Raw genomic sequence first — 12,089 nt, 5'->3', positions numbered from 1 at the left:
TGACAAGGCAAGAAAATCTCTACCATGTGATGTCTGTGGAAAAGCTTTTAGGTATCAATCAAATTTAATCCAACATCACAGAATCCACACAGGTGAGAAGCCATATTCTTGTGGAACCTGTGGAAAAAGCTTTAGTCATCGGTCCCATTTGAATGTCCACATGAGACGTCACACAGGTGAAAAGCCATATTCTTGTGGAACCTGTGGAAAAAGCTTTAGTCAACGGCGCCATTTGACTGACCACATGAGATGTCACACAGGTGAGAAGCCATATTCTTGTGGAACCTGTGGACAAAGCTTCAGTCAACGGCGCCATTTGACTGACCACATGAGATGTCACACAGGTGAGAAGCCATATTCTTGTGGAACCTGTGGAAAAAGCTTTAGTCGACGGGAGTATTTGACTGCCCACATGAGAAGTCACACAGGTGAGAAGCCATATTCTTGTGGAACCTGTGGAAAAAGCTTTAGTCGACGGGACTATTTGACTGCCCACATGAAATGTCACACAGGTGAGAAGCCATATTCTTGTAGAACCTGTGGAAAAAGTTTTAGTCGACGGGACTATTTGACTGCCCACATGAGATGTCACACAGGTGAGAAGCCGTATGTTTGTAACACTTGTGGAAAAAGATCTTCTGATTCATCAACACATAATAAGCACATGGCAGTTCACAAAATGGGAAAGCCACATTCTTGTGGAACCTGTGGAAAAAGCTTTAGTCGTCGGGACAATTTGACTGCCCACATGAAATGTCACACAGATGAGAAGCCGTACTCTTGTAAAACCTGCAACAAAAGTTTCAGACATAATCATCAATTAAAAGCCCACATGAGAATCCATTGTTAGAGGTTAATAGTAGATGTTTTAGATTTAAAGCATCTTTAGTCTGTGCTTCAACAACAATTGTGAGGAAGTATGTAAGCAATCCTTGATGATTAGACCAGATGGAGTCTGGACTGTGGTGGTGGTGGAGCAGGAAGAAGAACCAAACTGAATGTCTGGATGGATATGGTATTGGTACAGACTGCTACATTTCTGCTATCATGACATCCTTCATCAGCAGAGCAGTGATTGGAGATATTTTGAAGCTGTTTGGAACATTTTCACATCCTGCTGAGAGAACATGGCTGTTCAGGTGTGAACATACTGCTGGAGTCCACTCAGCTTGAGCTCTGCTGTCTTTCAAGTAAAAGGAGGCAACGAGATACAGAGACATTGTGACAGTAGGACACAACAGAGTGTGTCACTGCAGCAGAAGAGATCTGTACATGAAATAAAGTTGTAATAAAATGTCTACAACTCCATGACTGCTTCATGAAATGTTTTGAATGTTTTCAAGCAGATGAACATTAACAAGTTGTTCAGTAATGAATGTAACATTGAAGATCGGCAAGAATATCTCTGAGTCAGATATCAAAGACATAACCAATTTAATTTCTATTTTATTTATATAGTGCCAATTACAGTGAAATTGTCTCAAGATGCTTTACAGAACCCATATGAACCCTAAGAGCAGCCCAAAGGCAACAGTAGCATAAAAACCCCACCATTTTAACAGGAAAAAAACCCTTGAGCAGAACCCGGCCCTATGTGGGGGGACCATCTGCTGCTGGTTGAGAGGGACAGAAGAGGTGGGGTGGGGGAGGGTGGCACAGGGAACATAAAACACAATTTGATACATACATGATAAGACAGACAATACAAAGTAGAAGCTAACATTGAAACTGATTTATAGTTTACTCTCATGATTTACAACTCTGGCAATAAATGTAATATATATATAGCTGGTAGGAAACTCCAAAATATGTAGAAGAGCATATCAAGTATAGTGAGGGTGATGCAGAGTAGACTGGTGGAAATGAGCAGCTGGAAGCAGTGGGCTGGAGGAAGGTCAGCAGCAGCATCCCACAGTGGACATGATGGAGACTAGACCAGTTGGTGGGACAGCAACCACAGATCTGAAGCATCCAGCTCTGGACCAGGGACACTCGGAGAAAGGACATGGGGAAAAACAGAGTTAGTGTAATGCAATAACGGTATGTATATTGTCAAGTAAGATGCAGGAGTTGAGGTCTCAGAAAGCACTCAGGCTCATTAAGGCCCTAAGGTAACAAAGGTTTTGAAGCAGACAAATAAAGATCATAAGAAGAAACATTATGAGTTAACCACATGATTATGCTAGCTGATAAATATATATGTTTTTAAAGTGTTGATTTGATTAAAGTGATGATTCAGATGATTTATTATGTTTAGATTGAGAGGAATGATTTAAGAAGTGATTCTGTGTAAAGTAATCCTTGTTTAGGCTCTGTGTGTGTGTGTACAGGCCTCATAGGCTTTGTGTGTGTAAGTCTTAAAAAAGCAAAAGTGCAGTAAACAACAGTCACAATGACACAGCAACCTCCCCAGAAAAAAAGGAAGTTTGGAAAGTCCCAGCAGGGCCTGTTGAAATGTGTGTGTGTTAAACAGAATGTGGACACTGTGTATTTGCTGTAACAACATGACTTCTGTATTGCTGCTGTATGTGATGACAAGTTGATTGCATAAGTTAGACGGAGCCAAGGGCATACCTAGCCAGTTTTGTGTGTAGGAGAGAGAGATAAAAGGGCAGAGCCACAAGCATAGAACGGGAGACGTTCGCCGGAGCTGCCAGAAGAGCTGCAAAGGGAACTTAGCCGGAGTTCTGAAGAATCTTCACCTTCCTCTATTGCCCTAGAGACGGGAAGACGACGCGGGACTTAGGCTCCAGAGATCGCTGAGAACATCGTTGGAAGCAAAGTCTTTTTCTGACTTTGTTCAACAAGCGAAGACCACACTCTGCCAAACGGAGAGTCCTAAGAGGTTCTGCAGTTATCCAGAAGAGACCAATAGAGGGAAGATCCGACTACACCCGAAGAGGCAAAGGAGGCAACAGCACCGGGCTATTCCCCTCCCCAGGGCTGGGAGATCCAGTGACCCACCACATCCTGAACAGACGAGAGTTCCCCATCACCACCATTCCACAGAGAAGACAGCTGGGGCGTAAGCACTAACGTTCCAGCCGATTCCAAAGATAACTGCCAGACCACAATTGGCCCACGGGACTCCTCCTCTCCCCCTGCTGAGGGAAAGATCCTTTTGTCCGCCAAGAAGACATCGTACTGAGTCCTCTGGACAACTGAGGACTCCTCCCAGACGCAAGACAAGACCGAGTGATACGGTAGTGGCCACGCTGTTCGCTCTCTCTCCTAAATTTAATAATTAGAGAAGATTGTCAGGTACGCTCAATTAAGTTACTTTGGTATAATTTTTAATCAGAAATAATTAATTGTTTAATCATGAATTGATGCTGTGCTCTTGCTAAAATTGCTTAATAAAACACTCTATTGCATTTAAAGAGAAGCCTAATGAAATTATTATAAACCACTGATTCTGCATAGTGGTAAAAAGTTAAGTTGATTGTGTGCATTCAATCTAATGGTTCTTACAGGTTACTCAGTCCAAATTGAGAGTCTTTAAACATTACCCCTGAGGTTAGTTTTTTCCAAACCTCTAAAACGAACCCAGGAATAGCACCAAGTGCATGCAAGTCCTTAGAGAGAAGCTGACTGATAACGAACGTGGTTGATAGATCAATTCTACTACTTAGAAAGGCTGCTCAGTGGGATAGCATTTATCAGATAAGAGGGGTGAGACGTTCGGATGCAAGGCAGTCAGAACCTGGGCGAGTGTCTCTCGACTCCAGCTTAATTATTCTGCTGAAACCTGTTAGGTGGAATACTAATAGGCAGATAGAATCTAACCCTTTAAACGGAGAGCTGGACCATATTTAACCTGAGGCAAGGGTTAAAGAAGGCTTGACTGGCGAACAATATTAAATCTAAAGGTAAATAGAGAAGGTCTCAGTGCATCCAGAGAGGTCCCCCAGCAGCCTAGGCCTATAGCAGCAGAACTGGGGGCAGAACTAAGGGACGTCCAAAAGGAAGCCAGATGTGCCAATGAAGACAGCAGCTGACCCCCTCAGGGTCACCCAGTCAGCCCTAAATATAAGCCTTGTCAAAAAGGAAGGTTTTAACCAAAAATCTATTTTACTTGAAGAAACAACCTGTCATGCATCAAACACTTTGTGAATGCCTCTGTTTTTGCTTCCTCAGAGGGTAGAAAGACTATTTCATGAGTGGACAGCATTCATTTTTATACCATCATTCATGCTGTTTCCTGAAGCAGAGGTTTGTTATCACGATTATTGCTGCATAGGTGTAAACATTTCTTGTTTTGCAAGAGATAATACTTCTATAGCCTAATAAAGTAGCAGAAATGTGCAGAAATGAACTTGAAATGCATTTTTGAAGGGAAACAACAGTGTACTGTATACTGTACAATGGAATATAAAACTACAAAACTCAACCACCAGACACTAGTACTCTCTCATTTTTTGAATCATTGCTCCCACCCAAAAGATGCATAACCTGCATCAATCATAAGAATAGAAAAAATAACAGATTCAAGCAAAATATTCCGACCAAAGCTCTGATTAACACATGGAGGACAGAATGCAACTGTATTTGTCACACGTGCAGCACACAGTATTTGTTTTACAGTCCTTCTTGTTACTCCTGGATGACTGAAAAAAAACTGATCTCTGACCTGCTGGGTACTGAAAAACAATACTTTCAAGAAATGTTTTATTTGTTTGAAATTGGTAAAACGTGAGATTTGTTGTGGATGGTTGATGTGGCACCTGCACAAGAAAGTTTTAGTTTTTGTGAGATCAATCAGTAGCACACTCAGTTGTGTGTGTGTGTGTGTGTGTGTGTGTACATGTGTGCATGGCCGTAGCCAGGTATGAGGTCAGCGAGGTCCGGACCTCACCTATTTTTTCCGAGTTTTTTTTTTTCGCCAAATATGCCCAACTGAATAAAACATAAACTCATAAAAACTTGAAACTTCTCTGTGAAACGTGCTTGTAAATTGTAAATTGTGGTAAACATCCATGGGCTTTGTGTTCTGTTTGTGCCTGTGTGCGTGTTGCGGTGAAAAGCTGTTTGATCAGCTGATGCACGTACCCGCAAATGCGCCCTGTGACGCGCTTGGCAGCGGGCCAAACCCCGTTCAAAAACTAGTGTTTTTATTATTAGTACTTTGTAGACCACATCCCCGCCCATCTACACCAAGGTGACCACAATATATTTTTTTAGATAATTCGGCACTAGTTCGGCCTGTCAGATCATCTGATCAAAGAGTTTAATTACTTTTATCCACAGCAGAGAGCGCGTCCGGCGCTTTTTTTTTTTTTTTTTTTTTGATGAGCGCCTGGCTCATCAGACAACATACAATGTATGTTGAAGATATTTCTAACCTTGCCAGTGACGACTTGTGCCTGTGAGAGGTCATTCTCAGCCATGCGAAGACTTAAGACATGGCTTAGATCTACCATGTCCAACGACAGACTGACAGGCCTGGCGATGATGCATGTGCATCAGAAAGTGGAGGTGAACCGGGAGAATATCCTTCGACGGTGGGATGCCTCTGGTCACAGGAGGATTCAGCTAGCCTTTGATGTAAAAAGTTGACTTGTTTTTTTTGAAAAAATATACATTTTTGTTTGGAAAATGCTGATTTCACATCATTAAAAGATATTTAAACAACAAACATCTTGTGTGACTTGTAGCCTAAAAAAAAAATATATATAAAAATAAATATTTTTTAAAAATATTGAAAATTTTCGGTGCGCGCTTTGAGCGTGCATCATGGACCTCACCTATTCCAAGATCCTGGCTACGGCCCTGCATGTGTGTTGCATATTGTGTCTGTGAACTTGGGTTGTGTGGGGTCATGGATGGGCAATGATGCACCTGTACGTAGTTTATCTGACATCAATCAGTGAGCAGGCATAATCTAAATTTTTCATTCTGTGTTCATTGTTCATTATTTTCATGTTGTGGTTGTAAAAGGCAAACTAAAAAAGGCCAAACTAAAAAAAGGCCAATCCTTCGATCCTCCATACAAACTAAAAAGGCCAAAAATGAATGATTCATGTTGTCACTTTTTCATCCAGACACCATCCGCACAACAACTTTGATGTGCTATAGACGCAAACACAATGCAACAGTCCTTTTCTCGGTAGTTTGTAGCTTTTGTCGAACTCATAATCGATGTATATTACATGTATATTATATGAGACTTCCAGTGTATGTTTTCTTTTTCCCTACATTTTTTTTCAAGTTTAAAAAGATCCCCTTTATCACAAGGACTCACTGTTTCGTATCAAAGAGACTATGGAGGGCCTGTTTAATACTAGGCATGCCGCGATTTTTGAAAAACACGATTTAAATCGATTTTTTTTTTTATGATTCGAATCGATTTAATTAAACCATGAATCGCGATGTGGCCTCCACGCCAGCAGAGGGCGCACTCGAGCGAAACTACGTTCTCTATATGTGGCGCCGCTCCAGCTACAACAGGAAGTGGTGGAAGGAAAATGAAAAGCAATACCCAGTGCTTTCTGCTGTAGCAAAAGCCTTCCTCTTCCAGCCACCTCTGTCTCTAGTGAAAGGGTCTTTTCAACAGCAGGGGATATTGTGAGTGCGCAGAGATCTCAGCTATTGCCTGAGAATGTAGATGTGCTGGTATTCCTTAAAAAGAACATGTAAAAAAGAAAGAAAAGGGAGAACAGGGGGGCGAGGGGGCTAACTTGGCAAAGACTTGTTTATCTGTTTTTATTTATTATTTATTTAATGTGGGATGTTTTTCCATTCATTTTATTTTATTTTAAGTCATTCTTTATTTTTTTATTAGGAATTTATTTTAAATTGGTATTCAATTTTTGTTCAGACAAAAATAAATTTGCCTTAGTTTGTGCCTGGCTTATCTACCTCAGGAATTAAAAAAAAAAAATTTCTGATACAGTATTGATTTGAAAAGAGTGTAAAAAAAAACACAAGTTTTGTTATGTTCGTATAATGTCTTAGTTTATGCCTGGCTTTAAATAGAGTTCACTTGATCTGAAATAAAGGGGAAAAATCTTTATACTGTACTGATTTATTGAAAAGAAGGCAGTAGGCCTATTGTAAAAAAAAAAAAGAAAAAAGAAAAAAGGATTTGAGAGTTGATAAAACATTTTCCACTTTCCAGTCATTTGCTATGCAGGTATAAAGAGGATAAGAAAAAACAGTATTGTTTAAAAAAAAAAGCAGAGAACTGATACAATTTTTTTGTCATTCGCTGCTAGGTCTAATTTGCATTGTAAAGAGTATAAGAGAAAACACTACAGTATTGTTAAGAAGAGAAATAATAATAATAAAAAATCAGTGATTTGCCTGTAAATTAATTTTGTGTTGTACATGATTCGAATCGTGATTCGAATCGTATCGTGAACCCTGAATCGTGATTCGAATTGTATCGTGAGTTGAGTGAATCGTGGCATGCCTATTTAATACACAGAATCGTTACAAACAGGCGTTTCCTCCCCCTTGACTATTGACTGAAACTCACCGGAATATTTGTTGCTGTTCCAGGCCTCGGGCAAGGTCCACAGGAGATCGAGGAAAAAGCGAGGATCGCGGGCTGGTGTCCAGGTATGGCGAAGGCGTGAGGCTGCTCACCTGGGCTCGACCACTGCGCTCTGCGGAGGACGTGTTCGGTGTCTCCGCCACATCCTGCTCCTCAATGTTTGTGACAGCGTATTCACGCTGCTGTTTGCTCAGGGGTACGGGTGTCCTGGATCCTGTACAGCGCTTGAGTCTTGGTCGTGGATGTTCATCAGAGCAGCGCACTTCCGTGTTTCCGTCAGCACGGACCAGCTGGTGCCCACGCAACCGCTGCCTTCGTCCAATCGCACTGCACACCTCGAACACGACCTCCGTGACGTCTTTCACAATCCACCTTGGTCTTTTGAATGCTTGTTCCATTGGTAATAAATCTTTTTCCCTGAACGATCTCATCTCAAGGGAAAACATGGATATAATGTGTATTACAGAGACTTGGCAGAAACAAGGGGAGTTTATCCATTTAAACGAACTCTGCCCTGCTGGCTTTGCTGTTTACGGGAAGCCCCATCCCTGTCGAGGTGGAGGGGGGCTGGCATTTGTCCATAAGGAGGATTATGTTTGTAAAGTGATTCTTTCACAGAAATACACTTCTTTTGAATCACAGATGGTCAAGGTGGGCACCTTGCACCCTTTCTACTGTGTTGTGGTTTACTGTCCTCCTGGCTCTGCTGCTGCCTTTTTAAAGGATTTTAGTGACTTTTTATCCTCTATTATAAAGTTGGAATCTGTTTTAATCCTTGGAGATTTTAACCTTCATGTTGACAACACCTCTTCATCCTATGCAATGGAACTTTTAACATTGACTGAAGCTTTTAACCTTGTGCAAAATGTTTCAAAGTCAACCCACCGAAAGGGCCACATGTTAGATTTAGTTTTTACACTTGGCCTGGACATTTCAAATGTGTCTGTGAACGATGTCCACATGAGTGATCATTGTCTTGTTTCATGTGATTTGCATTTCAGTCCTGAGCCCAAACCTTTAGAAGTAGGGTCCCAGAGGTGCATTATCACTGCTAATACTGCAGAAAGGTTCTCTGTTTTGTTTGATCCTCTTCTTTTAACAAATTGCTCTGGTGTAGACAATCTGATTCAGTGTTTTGATGACCACTGTGCAGTGATTTTGGATCAAGTGGCCCCTGTTAAAGCTAACCTGACTACACAGAAAAAAGCATGTCCTTGGATTAATGAGCAAATTTTAAGTTTTAAGAGACTGTGTCGAAAGACTGAACGCCTGTGGAAATCTACTAACCTTGAGGTACACAGGCTCCATCTCAGGGATCTTATGTCATCGTACAATGAAATGGTTGAGAGTGCCAGGTCCGACTACATCCGTCAACTGGTGGCAGTGAATAAGAAAAACCCTAAAGTGCTGTTTGACACAATCAATTCTTTTGTTTGCCCTGCTGCTTCTGTAACTCCTGCTTTCACCGAAACCGATAGCCATGCCTTCTTGAATTTTTTCACTGATAAAATCAAGAAGCTCAAGGATAATATGCCACCCCCTCAGTGTGGTGCCTCGGTTGCTATCGAGCCTGCCTCCAGCATGTGGTTCACCTTTGAGTCTGTAACTCTTGCTGATGTTTTGGCACTGGTAACCAAGATGAAATTTTCATCCTGCTCCTCTGATGTCATCCCCTGTAGACTGTTCTTAGAGGTACTGGAGGCAGTCAGTCCCTGGGTTACCAAAATGATAAACCTCTCTTTATCGTCAGGTGTGTTTCCAAATACCTGCAAGCACGCTATTGTGGAGCCATTACTAAAAAAAAGCAGGTTTAGACCCGGCAGACTGAAATAGCTACAGGCCCATCTCTAAGCTGCCATTCTTGTCGAAGATCCTTGAGAAGGTGGTTTGCAATCAGCTGTCTTCTTACCTTGATCAACATAACTTCTTTGACAAATTTCAATCTGGCTTCCGTAAACACCACTCCATGGAAACAGCCCTACTGAAAGTGCCCAGTGACATAATGATGTCTGCCGATTCGGGTAAATGCACCGTGCTAGTTCTCCTGGATCTGTCCTCAGCTTTTGACACTGTTGACCATCAGGTCCTGTTAAGTAGACTGAGGGATCATGTGGGACTGTTGGGGTCGGTTCTCCAGTGATTTACCTCATATTTGTCTGGACGTAGCTTTTGTGTGTCAACAAACCAGATAAAATCAGAGTCCGTGAATCTATTGTGTGGGGTACCTCAAGGCTCCGTCCTGGGCCCTATTTCATTTTTACTGCACTTTGTCAGAGCTCCCTTCTCATCCCCTGTCTTTCCCATCTGGCATCCTAAATACCTTTTCCCCATCTCTCTCCCACTCATGCTCCCCTCTCACTCTGTCCCTCAGTTTCTGCCCTGTCTCTCCCTCTGTCTCCCATCCACTCCTCTGCCCTGTCTCTCCCTCTGCAGCTCGGCGCCTGAGTGGAGTCTAGCTTCTCAGCTGACTCCACTCAGGCAATCAACCACCCCTACGGTTCCCGGACAGCTGACGAACATCATTCTGATTACACACCTCTGCAATAAGAACCGGCTCATCCTTCCACTCCCTGCCAGATCGTTGAACAAAGACCTCACAACTCAGCTGTCTGGGATCCAGCCTCCCAGAACCCTCGTCTGCTCTCCCCAGCCAGTCATCACCGGTTTTCCCCTCCTGGACCCTCCTGCTCAGGCCTGGACCCCCCATTCCTGCCTGGACCCCCATTCCAGGCAGGAATGCCCTCATTGCCCTCCTGTGTGGAGGGCAATGAGGAAGCAGATAGCTTGGCACAAAGAGCAACCAAGGAGGAAAGAATAGAATTTGATTTAGCACACAGAAAGTCAGATTATGACTCTGTCATGAACAAACCAGTCAAAGAAATATGGCAGAGGGTTCAGGAAACAAAAGAAGAGGGGGACTGATTTTGCTATTCAAGGTAAAATGGGAAAAGTAAGAAGGCACTTCAGTGGTGCAAGAAGAGACTCAATTGTTCTAACCTGGCTAAGACTCAGACACTGCAGTCTGAAAAGTGGACTGGCTTTGATTGGGAAGCACAGAGATAGGAACTGTGAGTGTGGTGAACCAGAAACTGTGAGAAATGTTCTTCTTAAGTGTAAGCTCTACTCACGCCAACAGAAGAAACATTAGAGACTAGAAGCAGCTGGACGAACTGTTTTTAATCTTTGCTTTCTACTTAACATGGAGGAGCGGACAAATATGAAGAAACTTCTGAACTTTCTCATGACCACAGGACTGCATAAGAAAATATGGAGGATTCTCTAAGGACTATGAGTAACATCCAGTAGGTGGCAGCAATACGCCAGTGATGAGTCTAGTCCGCCTAATTCAATGAGGAAGAAGAAAGTAACTCAGTGTTTCTGCCGGAACTTCACCCGGCGGATGCAAACAAAGAAGCATGAACAGAGTTAGCTTCACTGCTGTGTGGACTGAGCTCTGAAACGGCTGTATTATAGTATGAATGAGAAATATCAGAGCGTTAAAGTGACGATGTGTTCAGTTGAGTATCTGAGAGAGTTGATCAGCGACAGACTAACTGCTGCTGCTGGAGAAATATTCTCAGAGTTTGAAAAAAAAACCCATCGTCCAGTACCAGGAGGAGATCGATCGTCAGCGCAGACTGCTGGATGTCATCTGGAAACCACACATCCCCTTACAGCGCATAGGTGTGTATGCGTTTTGATGGTGAATAATTCCAGTTATAGCATGTGTAGTGGTTGTGTACTCTCTCTTGCATTGTGTAGATAATCAAACTGTGAGCATCCTCCCTATTGGCATCAAATCCGCCGTTTATTTGCAGGAGCTGGTAAAACACACTGATATTACTCTCACAGTCGTGCACGTGGTAACCTCCAGATAATGCTAAAAACACAAAACAATTTATTCAGCACAGAGGTTAAACTTAATTAGCATTTTGCTAGCGGAGCTTAAACTGGTCATCTTACCACGGCAACCAGACACAGCAGACTGAGACGGCCAATGACGTATATATAGATGGCTTGCAAACACGTGACTTTAGCGGTGGCATTAACTTCCGGTTAATGAAGTGGTGGTCAGGCCAACCAACTGGACTGCCGCAGAGCAAGGAAAACGCGACTCTTTTTCGGAGTATTTTCGTACTTTAGATTCTAGTTCTCAAACTCGATACATCGAAAAACTCAAATTTTGTGATGGCATAGATCCGTATGCGTTATCCACGAAGGATTTGACCTACGAGTTGGAAAAATATCCGCCAGTTCAGTTCCCTGACATCTCAAACTATCTGGTGCTACAAACAAGCTTTTGCATTGCTAAACAAATGAAGGCTTGGAAAAGCATGGATTCATACAATTTCTTTGTCTGTGGATGGGTTAAAGAAGTCGGAGTTAAGATCCTGAAAGACAAATCCTGCATCATAAAAAGCCGTGTAAGTAACGATTTATGTAAACTTGTTCTTGCTAGGTGTGTTAGCTCGGTGGATGCTAAAACGTGTTTCTGCTGTTCTTTTCAGGTGAAACATTCGCAATGTTTATCAAAAACACCAACTCTGGTTGTTGATAAAAGAAGATGGAGAAATAATAACCGCGCACTGCGACT

General features: G+C 42.4%; 1 long non-coding RNA gene across 18 annotated transcripts in view; it reads right to left on the bottom strand.

Annotated features, from left to right (window-relative positions):
* Positions 1–12,089, bottom strand: part of LOC127534770 (uncharacterized) — a 124,343-nt gene that overhangs the window by 65,552 nt on the left and 46,702 nt on the right. For 6 of the 18 annotated variants that reach the window (XR_007943200.1, XR_007943202.1, XR_007943201.1 and 3 more), the window contains exon 4: positions 370–453. The exons of 4 other annotated variants lie outside the window; for them this stretch is intronic. This is a non-coding gene — a long non-coding RNA (uncharacterized LOC127534770). Of the gene's footprint in view, positions 1–117; positions 538–12,089 lie in introns of all 18 variants that reach the window. 8 more of the 18 variants (XR_007943209.1, XR_007943198.1, XR_007943208.1 and 5 more) reach the window with 7 other exon arrangements.

Source organism: Acanthochromis polyacanthus, chromosome 7, assembly GCF_021347895.1.
Source record: "Acanthochromis polyacanthus isolate Apoly-LR-REF ecotype Palm Island chromosome 7, KAUST_Apoly_ChrSc, whole genome shotgun sequence".
Classification (NCBI taxonomy): Eukaryota; Metazoa; Chordata; class Actinopteri; family Pomacentridae; genus Acanthochromis; species Acanthochromis polyacanthus.
The sequence above is the reverse complement of the archived record's forward strand: the minus strand, read 5'-3'. Positions and strand labels throughout refer to the sequence as shown.